At 34.7% G+C, this 11344-nt stretch overlaps 1 long non-coding RNA gene across 1 annotated transcript; it reads right to left on the bottom strand.

Moving 5' to 3' along the window:
• Positions 1 to 464: 464 nt before the first annotated feature.
• Positions 465 to 10397, bottom strand: LOC119068554. Its single transcript, XR_005086180.1, has 3 exons — positions 10281 to 10397; positions 8690 to 8694; positions 465 to 477 (listed from the first exon to the last, which is right to left on the bottom strand). It is a non-coding gene; the product is annotated as an uncharacterized LOC119068554 (long non-coding RNA).
• Between the last annotated feature and the right edge of the window lie 947 nt (positions 10398 to 11344).

The following is an 11344-nucleotide window of genomic DNA, read 5'->3' as shown; positions in this document are numbered from 1 at the left end:
ACCAGCCTCCATACATGTACTAGTAGTTGAATATGTATTGTCCTTTCATATTTTGTGTTTTTTATGAATGAAAGAACAATAGGTGTCCGACTACTGGTAGATGTCTGGATGATTCCAGTGAAGAATCGCAAAAGTGAAATCACCAAAAAAATCAAAAATCGTCAAAGTGTGAAGAAACGCCAAGAAAAATCGACAGAGAGTGAGGAAACGCCGAGAGACACAAAGAATGGTAAGTTTGTCTGTATGGCGTTTCTTCACACTCAAAAATGTTGATGATTTTGTTCGATCCTAGGGAACTTATAATTTTACGAAAAGTAACGCTAAGGTGTTATGTTCGATCCTACGGAATCTTTCCGTTTAGGAAAAGTAAGGCAAAGGTCTTATCCTTTTACGAAAGGTTTTTTCTTTGATCCTCATGAAACTATCATTTTACGAGAGGTAACGTAAAGGCATCGATTCGATCCTAGGGGATTCATACTTTTACGATACATAAAGCCGTTTTGTTCGATTCTAGGGAACTTATCCTTATACGAAAGGTAACGTAAAGACAAAGAGTCGAGAGTGATAAAATGCGTACTTCAGTAGTTGCAGTAGTTGTGGTTTGCTTTAACAAAAAATTGGTTTAACAAATGCAAATCTATTACAGACGAGTTTTCTCTGCATCTGTGGGTTATCATTTCTCATCACTTTTCCACGGCTATTCCACCTAAAGTTCATTCTAACAAAAATCCAAACTGACGGAAAAAGCATATAGGCACTTTAGCGCAAATAGGCGGTTCACCCGTCAATCAATCAAAAAATTTAATTGATTGATTGATTGACGGGTGAACCGCCTATTTGCGCTAAAGTGCCTATATGCTTTTTGACGGAATCTACACTTTCATTTGTTAGACGACATTTATGTTTTGCAAACAATTGCAAACCACAAAAACTTCTAAGTCACATTTTCACTTCTCCGCGATTTTCGTTAAAAAACAATATAGAGACGAAAATACGAAATTCCATCAAGTATAAGTTTTGCGACCAGAGCACTGCGAGTATAGCAAGAATTTTGTTTTTCGAAAAACATTTAAATTTCATGATATTGTGTGAGGTAAAACACTTTTCCGAGTTCGTTCAATTCAAAGTTTCAGGTGAAAGGGTGTACAGTACATAGTATATTATGTTGAGATTACCGCAAGATGTCAAAGTGAAGTGCAGAAATATTGAGTCGGTCAGATTATCATTTGTCAGATTATCATAGTAGAGCTCAACTAAGTAGTCAACAGTTAAATATAACTTTTGCCGTTTTTTTGTAGGGATTTAACTCTGTAACTCTGTTATTTCTAAATTGACCACAAAGGCTTAATAGCAATTAACTTCATTACTCTTTTCACTTTTTTCCGGAATTGGAGCCTAGTTAATCTTCATGGCATATTAGATACATCATCTGTCCCTTCAACAACCACCTAAGCAAGCCCTACGTCTCAATTTCTCAGTTCAAAGTTGTCTAATTCGTTTGTCCAATATATCCGATTGATAAACTCATCCACGTCAACACCATATCAATTATTTATTATTTTTTATGCACATGCACACACGCTCTTTAACTCCATACCGAATATGTTCAAAAAAAACATCAAAAACCTCCAAAAGCATCCGCAATATTGGCACATATGTAACGCCACTTTATTATAGTCGCTCTATTGGAGATCAAAGAAATATTCGCACAATCAATAGAGCCGACTTCCGGAATCAAAATTACACAATGCGAACTTCATACGGATATTTACGTGTATATAAGCTGTTCGATGCTCTATGAGGGGGTTGTGAGTTATATCAAAGAATTTTTTTCAGTCACAAATTTAACGCACTGTATATTTCAGTTGTAAAAAAGGCACATCTCTTTTTGTGAGAAGGAACCAAAAGCTGAATTTTTTGTGTGTTTGTAATATCCATCAACAGGTCCATGTGTTTATATTCCAGAAATTGGCAAATTGTATTTCAGTTTATTTAAATTTTTCCAAAAAAAAATGTACTTTTTATGCATCCCGCAAATAAGTTAATATCGTCTAACCAATATAAAACCGAGCTCGGTAACGACTGATGGAGTCGAGGTTTCTCTGACGGTTGGAAAATTTAATGTTTTTGTTTTATTTTTTTCCATTTTTTTTATTCATTTCGGATTTATATGGCTAACCCACATAGATATGTTTATTTATATGCAGTTTAAAATTGCTGCCATATATATATTAATGCGATATATTTTCACATGGACAATATTTTGTGAGTGTGACGCGCCAGCAAAGGTAAAAATGTGCACACATTTGATTGTGGACTCTTGTAGGGTGGAGAGTGGAAATAGTACGGGAATTTAACGGAAATTTCGGTGGTATTTTCAATCATTTAACAAACGCTAAGCTTGTATCGCGATTCATAAAACATTAAATCTATTACTTCTTCAGTTTAAATCATAAAGTATTTGAAATAACGTCTAGTACTTCAATAGTTTCCGCAAAAAAAATTGCTTCAAATAAAGAGAATTGGTTCTTTTGTCAGGTCAAGCTATTATTGAAAAAGCTAAGTCAAATAAATGTGGGATCAACCTTAGATTGACAGTGAATTTTTGATTATTCGTCATGTCAATTCTGCAGAATTCTATAAATGTCTAAGAACTCCTTTTGTTATCCGCCAAATTTTTTCGACATTTTTTTTTAGTTCTGGAGTCTTTTCTGGATAATCGAAGTTTCACTGTATTTGAATTACTATTTAATTATGATTATCTAATATGGGACGTCCAATCAGTGAATTATATATTATCGTTTCGAATAGTCTGACGATGACAACAAACAGTTTTTAAAGTTAACAAAATTGACAGGCCTACCCTTAGCCAATTCAAATTTTTCGCTAAAATATCCTGCGAAACACTTTACTGACTGGGAACATCGATTACCTTTATAACTCTGAAAAATCTGGAATCTGGAATTGTGTTACCTGAAGGTGAAAAAACTGTACTTCAAAAGAAAAGCCGCCGTCAGCCTATTGGGAATGAAGATAAATCTATGAAATTTCATTATCCTAGTAATTCGCTAATTGGGCGCGTCCCCTTTCTGTATTTAGATATTCAATTATATGTGCTATCATGACAAAAAGAAGCATGTGATAAGGATAGAACGGAAATTCCAGTGTGTAGTTATTGGATTTCCTTTTTGTGGACTCTTTGAGTAAGGTTCTAAGTAATGACAATTATTATATCCACACCACCCTAGTATCTATCAAAAATATGCATATTTGAGGGACAATAGCATAGACAATATTTGATTAGGCCCTGCAATGTGTCAAGTACGACAATAGAAATCCTAAACAAGGGAGCGGAAAAAGAACAGTATATATTCACCCCGCGTGCCAATAGTCCAGTCACTCTTCCGTATATATCTCGCTATAAAGCTCGAAAAAAGTGAATAGAAAGGTCAAAATCCATCGACTATTACATAATTCAACTCTCATTTCATGTTGTCGCTATTGTGCAAAGAAGCTGACAGCATTTTTGCAGAAATTCTGTTCGGTCTGTCGTTAATTCAATGATATTTATATAAACGTATGACTTCTAACTAATTAATAAAAAAAAAATTGACGACCTACTGCACTGTTTTATGCGTTAAGCGGGAATAAATTTGAAAGCGGTTTTAATTAAATTTTATGGCCAGCCCTTTATTACTCAAACAGTATAAGTTAGTAACGGTATTGCTCTACCTGCCTATTGCCTGTGCGTATATTTTTGAAATGATTTGATGTGGAACGGCACATAAAGAGATTAAAGCATATATGTATATACTAGAATGCATACAATTGTAGTTATAAAATGAATATGTACCACAGACGAGCTTTTTGTCGGTTAGTGAATGGCAAAACTTTTTTTTTGCAATTTTATGGTTAATTGAAAATTTTTGAAAAATTGTATTTTTACTGCAATAGTGTCGAGTGAATTATAAGTGTCGTTAAGATTAAACTGTATCAACAAAAAAACGCTATGATAACGGGATAGTTGCGCTAAAAGACTACATACAAATAGGTACACACCTAGTCTACCATACCCCATAACTAAAGTTGTTGTTTTCACAACAACAACAACGAAAAAAAAAATTATTTAAAAGCTTAATTCCAATATACAACGATAAATCTGGACGCTTTATGAGGGCGTGACCGCAACCACCACCAGCGATTTTCCACAGAACCGAATTAGATCATTATATGCGCTATTTATATGATGCGCTTTTCCACACACGATGCTAATTAGAGGTTATATTTTCGATATGTTGAATAGAATACCTACATATGATGGCATTACTTAAATTACGAAAAATACCTCTCTGGCGTTGGAAAACTGTTATGTGAAAATATTGCATGTTGTAACGGCTGTTTCTATTTTATAACTGATGGCGAATGTTGTTATTAGTTCGCATAAAATAAATGTTTACCTACGGTGTAGAATGGTTGAACCGAGGTATTTAATACTCCATATTCAATGGCCATGCATAAATTGTGTGAAACGATATGTGCGGACGGAAATAGAGTATCGATATTATAGATTTGACTTTATTAAATGTCCGCATGCAGCATGAATTACGGGCACTTATTTATATACGTTGTGACGGTGATAAGGATTTAAATTTTGGAAATGTATTTTTCGAGCATGTAATGAATGTGCTTCTCTGTGCTCGATTGAAACGATTCGGAGTGGTATTGCGTTTTCATAATGAACATAAAATAGCGCAAATTGATCGAGTCAACACGGAGATAAATTGCAAATGCCTTCGGCTCAGAGTTATGTGCAATCAGTGAAGCCGAAGATTTTGCAACCATTTTTTCAGAAACATTCCAGTATAGCAGGAGTTAGTTGCACAGTGTCGCTTCGATGTTTGCGAATTGATTATGGTAAGGAGACATAACGGTCAGTGCAGCTAAGTCTCATCGCAAATAAGACCAAGGTTCTGAAAGAACAGGTTAAGACACTTACGAAGGCGGGTGAAACACAAATATTGACAATTCAGACATGTATATTATTTGAATAGTCAACTTGAAAACAATTTTTTTTGTTAAGTTGAAACCCTCATATAAAATTTTCCAAACCTAGTTGGCGCTACAGGAAAATTTTGATCACATCGCCTTCGTGATCAACTCGAAAGTGTCTTAACCTGTTCTTTCAGAACCTTGAATAAGACAATGTTTGTCTATTTGACCTCAGCAAATGATGCTAGGTACGGGCACCAGCATTCCGACATTAACCAGTAATCGAACATCTTTTTTATCAATGAAAGAGCAATATGTAGCCCATCACTGGTTCGTCGCCGAATACTGTTGCCCGTACCCTAAGCTGGTGGGAAAAATTCTCAGGCTTTTATCACCTTATAGGGGACGGGCACCAGTATTCTAACATGAACCAGTAATCGGTCACATATTGTTCTTTCAGTGATAAAAAAGGTTAAATCGATTAGATGCCACAGTGGTCAATCTGAAATTCTTCAGAAATTTACAAAATTCTGAGAATCCAAAAAATAATTTAGACCGGCGTGATTTTAGATTGACCACTGTGATGGACTGATATTTGAAAATTTCTTTGACAAAGGATTTTTCGGGAACTTTACAGTAAGTTATCGTTCCAAGAACTTTCTGAGGATTTTTTTTTTATTCTGGGCGGATTTTCTGAGGATTTTTTTCCTAGAGCCTTTTAAAGGATTTTAGAGAATTTTCTACAAAATTAAGGATTTCCTTTCGTAAAATTATGCTGGATTTTCTAAGGATTTTTTTTTGTCTGACAAAGAATTCTTAGCCGCTCGGGCTAAACATATGCTTTGTATACTTTGAATACCTTTCTAGCCACAAAAGAATTATTCCACAAATATGGTAGCCTCCAGGGCCTATTTTCGATAATATTAACTATCTGAATTATCGAAAAATTCTCTAAATTCTTCAAAAATTATCGAAAATCTCCTAAATTAAATTTGAGAATTTTGATAATTGTTTGATAATTTAGAGAAGTTAAATTATGGAAAATAGGCACTGGTAACCTTTGCTGTCACCTCTTTTCAACTCTATTTTTGGAACAAAGTAGAAGGATAAAATTCTTGGAATTTTGTGAGTTCCGTACCATTGTGAAGCGAAGTGACGAAGGTTATTAGTTTTGAAATAGGAAACGATATCCTAATCACTAAACTGAGATTCTATCTTTGTCTTTTTGACAGAAGTAATATTTTTTTTAGATTACAAACTGGTTAGTGTCGTGGTTTGAAGGGACGTTAGGCGACGTACCTGCGACTTCAACTGAAAAAAAATCTCAACAAAAAGTCTATATTTGGGTGATCACAGAGAGATAGTGGTCTTAGGCATTTTATTGTTGGCCTTACATTTATGATCTCTGAACGAGTCTCTGAAAAGTTGAGCCGTATGGTCGATAAATTTAATTAGTATTTTATTCAACCACTGAAGAGTTGTTTAATCCAAGTGTTTAGTTTAAAATGTCCACAATGTTATTTTATTCACATAATCCATTCAATTTCAATTTTTTGTTTTAAATCACTGATTCACATTTTTATGTTTCATTATCGGGCTAAAATCGATAATCGTTTGCCGAAATTGTAAAATATTTTTTTTTGCTCACAAATTAGCTTAACGATTTAACCACAAAACCCTAATAACCAGCGGTCATCAAGAGTTATATACACAATCGCAAAAAACTGTAACTCACAAATTTACCGCAATTTTAAAATAAAAAAAAAGTTTTGTTCAATACCGACGAAAAATGTTGTATGTGCGAACGCGATACACACCAATTGACGACTATCTGCGGTAAAGAAATCGGCCACATCATCATCTAATACAATCCGCGAACGGTTCTTGCCCTTTCCGCAAAATATCTTTTTTGTTGGTTTTCTTGTCTTTGCGAACATCCCCTTGCCAATGTATTGCGGCTACACATAGTGACGGGGTTGAGAGAAAAGTTAGTGTCGGTTAAAAAAAAATCTTCAACATACCATCGACTATATAAACAATATGTTATGTGTTGGTTTCAATGAAGGTGAGCTCCATTTTACGATTAGAGGGTTGCATTTTACCACCTACAAAAAAGCCTCAAAGACGAAGGGCGGAGTCTTAATAACAACCACTGAAGTAGTACATTTTTTAGCCACATCGTCGCCATCGGGTGGTGCGGTTGCCTCGTTGGTGCAACCACTACGTCCTCCGCAAACCTCTAAACGTCTTCTTTACAACCATAAATACCATTAAACGTATATAAGCAATACATATAACGCTAAAGAATTTTCTTTTTATAAAACGAAACATCTTGTGCTCTCTCTTTCCCCGTTTCTTTTCGAAATATATTCTTAATACAAAAATCATAACCCGTCTGATTCCGAAAAAGTTTTCCCTCCCTTTCCTTTTGCCTTCGTGCTATTTTTCTTTGCTAACAAAAAATAAGAAAATTCTCGTCTCCTTTTCGAACTTCTTTAACAAGCAAAATATTTATAATGTCGTGCTATTTCTCTCCACTCCCTCGGTATATTTCGTTGTTGACGTAATATTCTTTTCACAATTTTCACCCCACACTTTTCCCGAAGTTTCATGTGACGCGAATGCTACGACTATATACCATACATATACATACATATAATAATACCCAGATACTCCTTATAAACGCACAATAAAACTTTTCTTCAATGTCTTGTTTCTTTATATATTTTCTCCTCAAAAAATATAAATGTTCACGACTCTGATCGAAAAATGAAACTTATACCGAAAATTGTTATTCTCATGATTCCTTTTTTTTTCAATTTAACGCCTCCCTTAGTATGTATGTACAATAAAACAGACGCAGAATAAAACGTTTAGTACATGCATCACCCGTCTGTCCATATTAGTGATAGAATTCCTAATTTCATAATTTTTCGTAAATTCATTCAGTTGTTTCCTTTTTACCTCAAGTGCAACAAGCCATCACATCGCAAACGTAAATAGTCATGTCTTCCATAAACTTGTAATATTTCTGTTGCAAGTGTGTTAATATACAGCGAAATATTACTAGTTAGTTTATCATCACTTGTACTCATCCCTGAACGCAATAAGTAAATATTTTGTGCAAGATTTTAATCTAATCCATTCGTTAAAACTGAAACATATTTTTTTTTAAACTTGATCCTGAATGTAATGTGAAAATACATACTAATGATGTGTAAAACATGCGAATATTTGAAAATGTGCGCCGTGCACGTGTGAAAACTTAGATCCCCTCGCATCTAAACGTTTTCCATTCATGGGGAGTGTGTTATTAAAATGACAGCATACGCTATTCAGAACACTTGCAATCGTCCGAATGAATGATATTAATTACACATCGAAAGAATTGCATCTTATCAAGAATCATTGGGGTTGATTGTGTTTTAACGCATCGTCGTTATAGGCACGCATACATATTTGCAACAACAAAAAGAGAAAAGCTGAAAATGTCTCGCGAATCGAGTGTGAAATTAGTTTTCGGAGGGGCGACAACAAGGACGTAGACACTTAAAGAATTGGCAAACGTGTAAAACGTATGAAAGCAATCGGCTGAAGTTTGATATCCGGTTAGAAAATAGTTATTACTCCAACACTCGTATTTATTCACAATGTCAACGATATCAACAGGTTGTGCTCTGACTCTTATTTCTTTTTAAACTTTTGCTTTTCAGATTTTGGATGATGCGGTTGGTCTATATCTATAGGGTTAAAGTGCGTAGGTTGAAATTTATGTCATCTGTTATCAACAACGACGATAAAATAATAGACCAGTGCGCGTCTCTCGTTAAGAGGCTACGGTAAAGCTAGTGTTACACAACGTTGAACGCGAAATTGCTACGAAATTACGAATGCAATTGAAAAATAAAATTTTCGTTGGCGTGTCTGACAAGTCAATTATTCGAGCTTTCGCCTAAAACAAAATTATTTTATTTTCAATTGCATTCGTTACCGGTACATACCAATACCGTCGTTTCGACACCTATTTCGCATTTCTATGTTGTGTAACGGCTGAGATATAAACCAGGGCTGATCGTATCGGGTAATGTAATTTTAATAGCCCTGACCCTGGCTCATAAGAGATAAACTCTGACTAAAATATGCAAATGTTAAATTGACGAGTTGGATTATCATCCGCGTCTTCGGTTTAGGATCACAAAAAAAATAAACATTTGGACACTAGTGCATAATATTTATTAATCAAACCAATTAGAAATTAAATCAACAAGGCTTACTATATTCATTTAGTAATTTATTTATCCTATTCAAAAATTGAAAAGAAAACAGCCATCAGAACAGTCGGAGTGTTTGCTGCGACTGAGCCTCGTATAAACCCGTATATCTATTGCGTACGTGACCCTTGTGCGTCTGTCACCCTATTTTGACCGTTATTGCGCTGGTTAATGTAGTTAAAGTAAAATTATTATATAATGTGTACATCTTAGAAATTGCGCATAGCGCATAGCGAAGCCCTGTACGACGTTCCTTTCAAATGAAACAAAAATTTCAAATAGCCTAAAAATTTTAATTTTTTGAATACAAATACACATAGGGCATAGTATCGGCCTCAGTCCAAGGACCCAAATTTAAAAAAAATTTCAACTACATTCTATTCGGCCTTCGATCACCTTCCGAATCAAACAAAAATTACGAAAAACTAATGAAATTTACTCGAATTGTATGTAAAATACACATAGGGCTCTAGTACCTTAGTCCAAGGACCCAATTTTTTTTTTCAACAACATTCTATTCGGTGTTCGACTACCTTTTAAATGAAACAAAAATTAGGAAAAACGGATCAAATTTCCTCGCCTTAAACTTTTTATTGCTGATTCGTCATCTATGAACATAGGCAAACACGTTGCCCTTACCGTCTGCTTCGAATTCCATCAATTACACACGGCATCGTAATCCTATAAGCCCCTTTGTACTTCGTACGGGGCTAAAAACCGAAAAAACCGTCAAAAAGACAACAATGAATGGAAAACTGAAGAAAATTTAAAAGCGAGAAAAATAAAAGAGAAAAAATAAATTGCATTGAACGAAACGGTAGCAAAACACTCGTTCTGCAGCTAATAGACAAATAGCGCTGTGGGAACTTCATTCCTCAAATGCAATGCCGAAACGTATTCCTAGAGACTGATCTGTCGAACAAATATGTGCAAGAAGATCATTATATAGATATTAGATCATGCTAATGTAATTGACTCGTTCGTATAACCCGTCCTTCCTTGGCATTTATACGAGAAAACGAAAAATTCCTGGTAAAAAGTGACCATCGGGAACTTTGGTGACCTTACTCTCATGTGAATTTAGTTTTCTTGGTACATCAAACTGTCCCATAATGTAACCTAAGGTCTGAGGAGCATCCAACAAACCACCAGCAAAAATCACTATACATGAGGTAAGTACGGAAAACTCGGCTGTTTTAGAAAAGTAAACCAAAATAAAATTGAGTTTTATAAAAAAAGTAAAGTCGGGAAAATATTATTGGAAAGCTGAGATATCAAGCAACTTTGTGCACCGGACAACTGAAATACGACATATTTTGCCATGATTTTTCGTTGTGAAATGTCAGTTTTGCCCGAACGGTAAATCATGCGGGAAAAAATAGTATATTACTATACAAGGGAAGGAATTTGTTATTTCCTATCCAGATGAGTAAAAGTGTCTGAGAGCTTTAGTCCGAGGTAGTTTTACTCATCGTGATACGAAATATCAAATATCAAATTATTTCCCGAGTGTAGTATGACGTTTCCCTTTACGAAGTCCATTTTCCCTACCTAGTAAAGAAGACTTCATTTCTTTACTATTTATTGTGCGTGAAAGGAATTACATGAATTTTTCCATGACTATTCGATTGAACAAATTTAATATGGTGAATGAGAAGTGTGTATCTTTTCAAGTAAATTGATGTGTTTTGTCTATTTCAGTGCACAAAACTGCACAAACAGTCTGATGCACAAAACGTTCTTCGTACCTCGACACGAAATGGATTTTTTCAGCACCAGTCTTAAATTTAAAATTTAAAATTAGGACGTCATTCCCTGTAATGGTACGAAAAATACTATTAATGTAAAAAAAAAGAAAGTGATTGACAACCTGCGTTTTTTGGAGTATAATGTCACATTACCACCGTTACAATAGTTCCTTTTTTTAGTTTCACTTTTTTCGTGGAACTTAAAAAAGTTGAACTTTCTTCACGTTGCATATATGCAGCGTTACAATAGTTTCACTTTCTAGAATCATGGCCCTACGTTAGTGAAGGGCCGTGACGCAAGTCCGTTCACACTGGAAAATTTGACAAAAATTTTTT

The sequence above is a fragment of the Bradysia coprophila genome (genome assembly GCF_014529535.1).
Source record: "Bradysia coprophila strain Holo2 chromosome X unlocalized genomic scaffold, BU_Bcop_v1 contig_20, whole genome shotgun sequence".
Classification (NCBI taxonomy): Eukaryota; Metazoa; Arthropoda; class Insecta; order Diptera; family Sciaridae; genus Bradysia; species Bradysia coprophila.
This window is presented reverse-complemented; position numbering and strand designations above follow the sequence as displayed.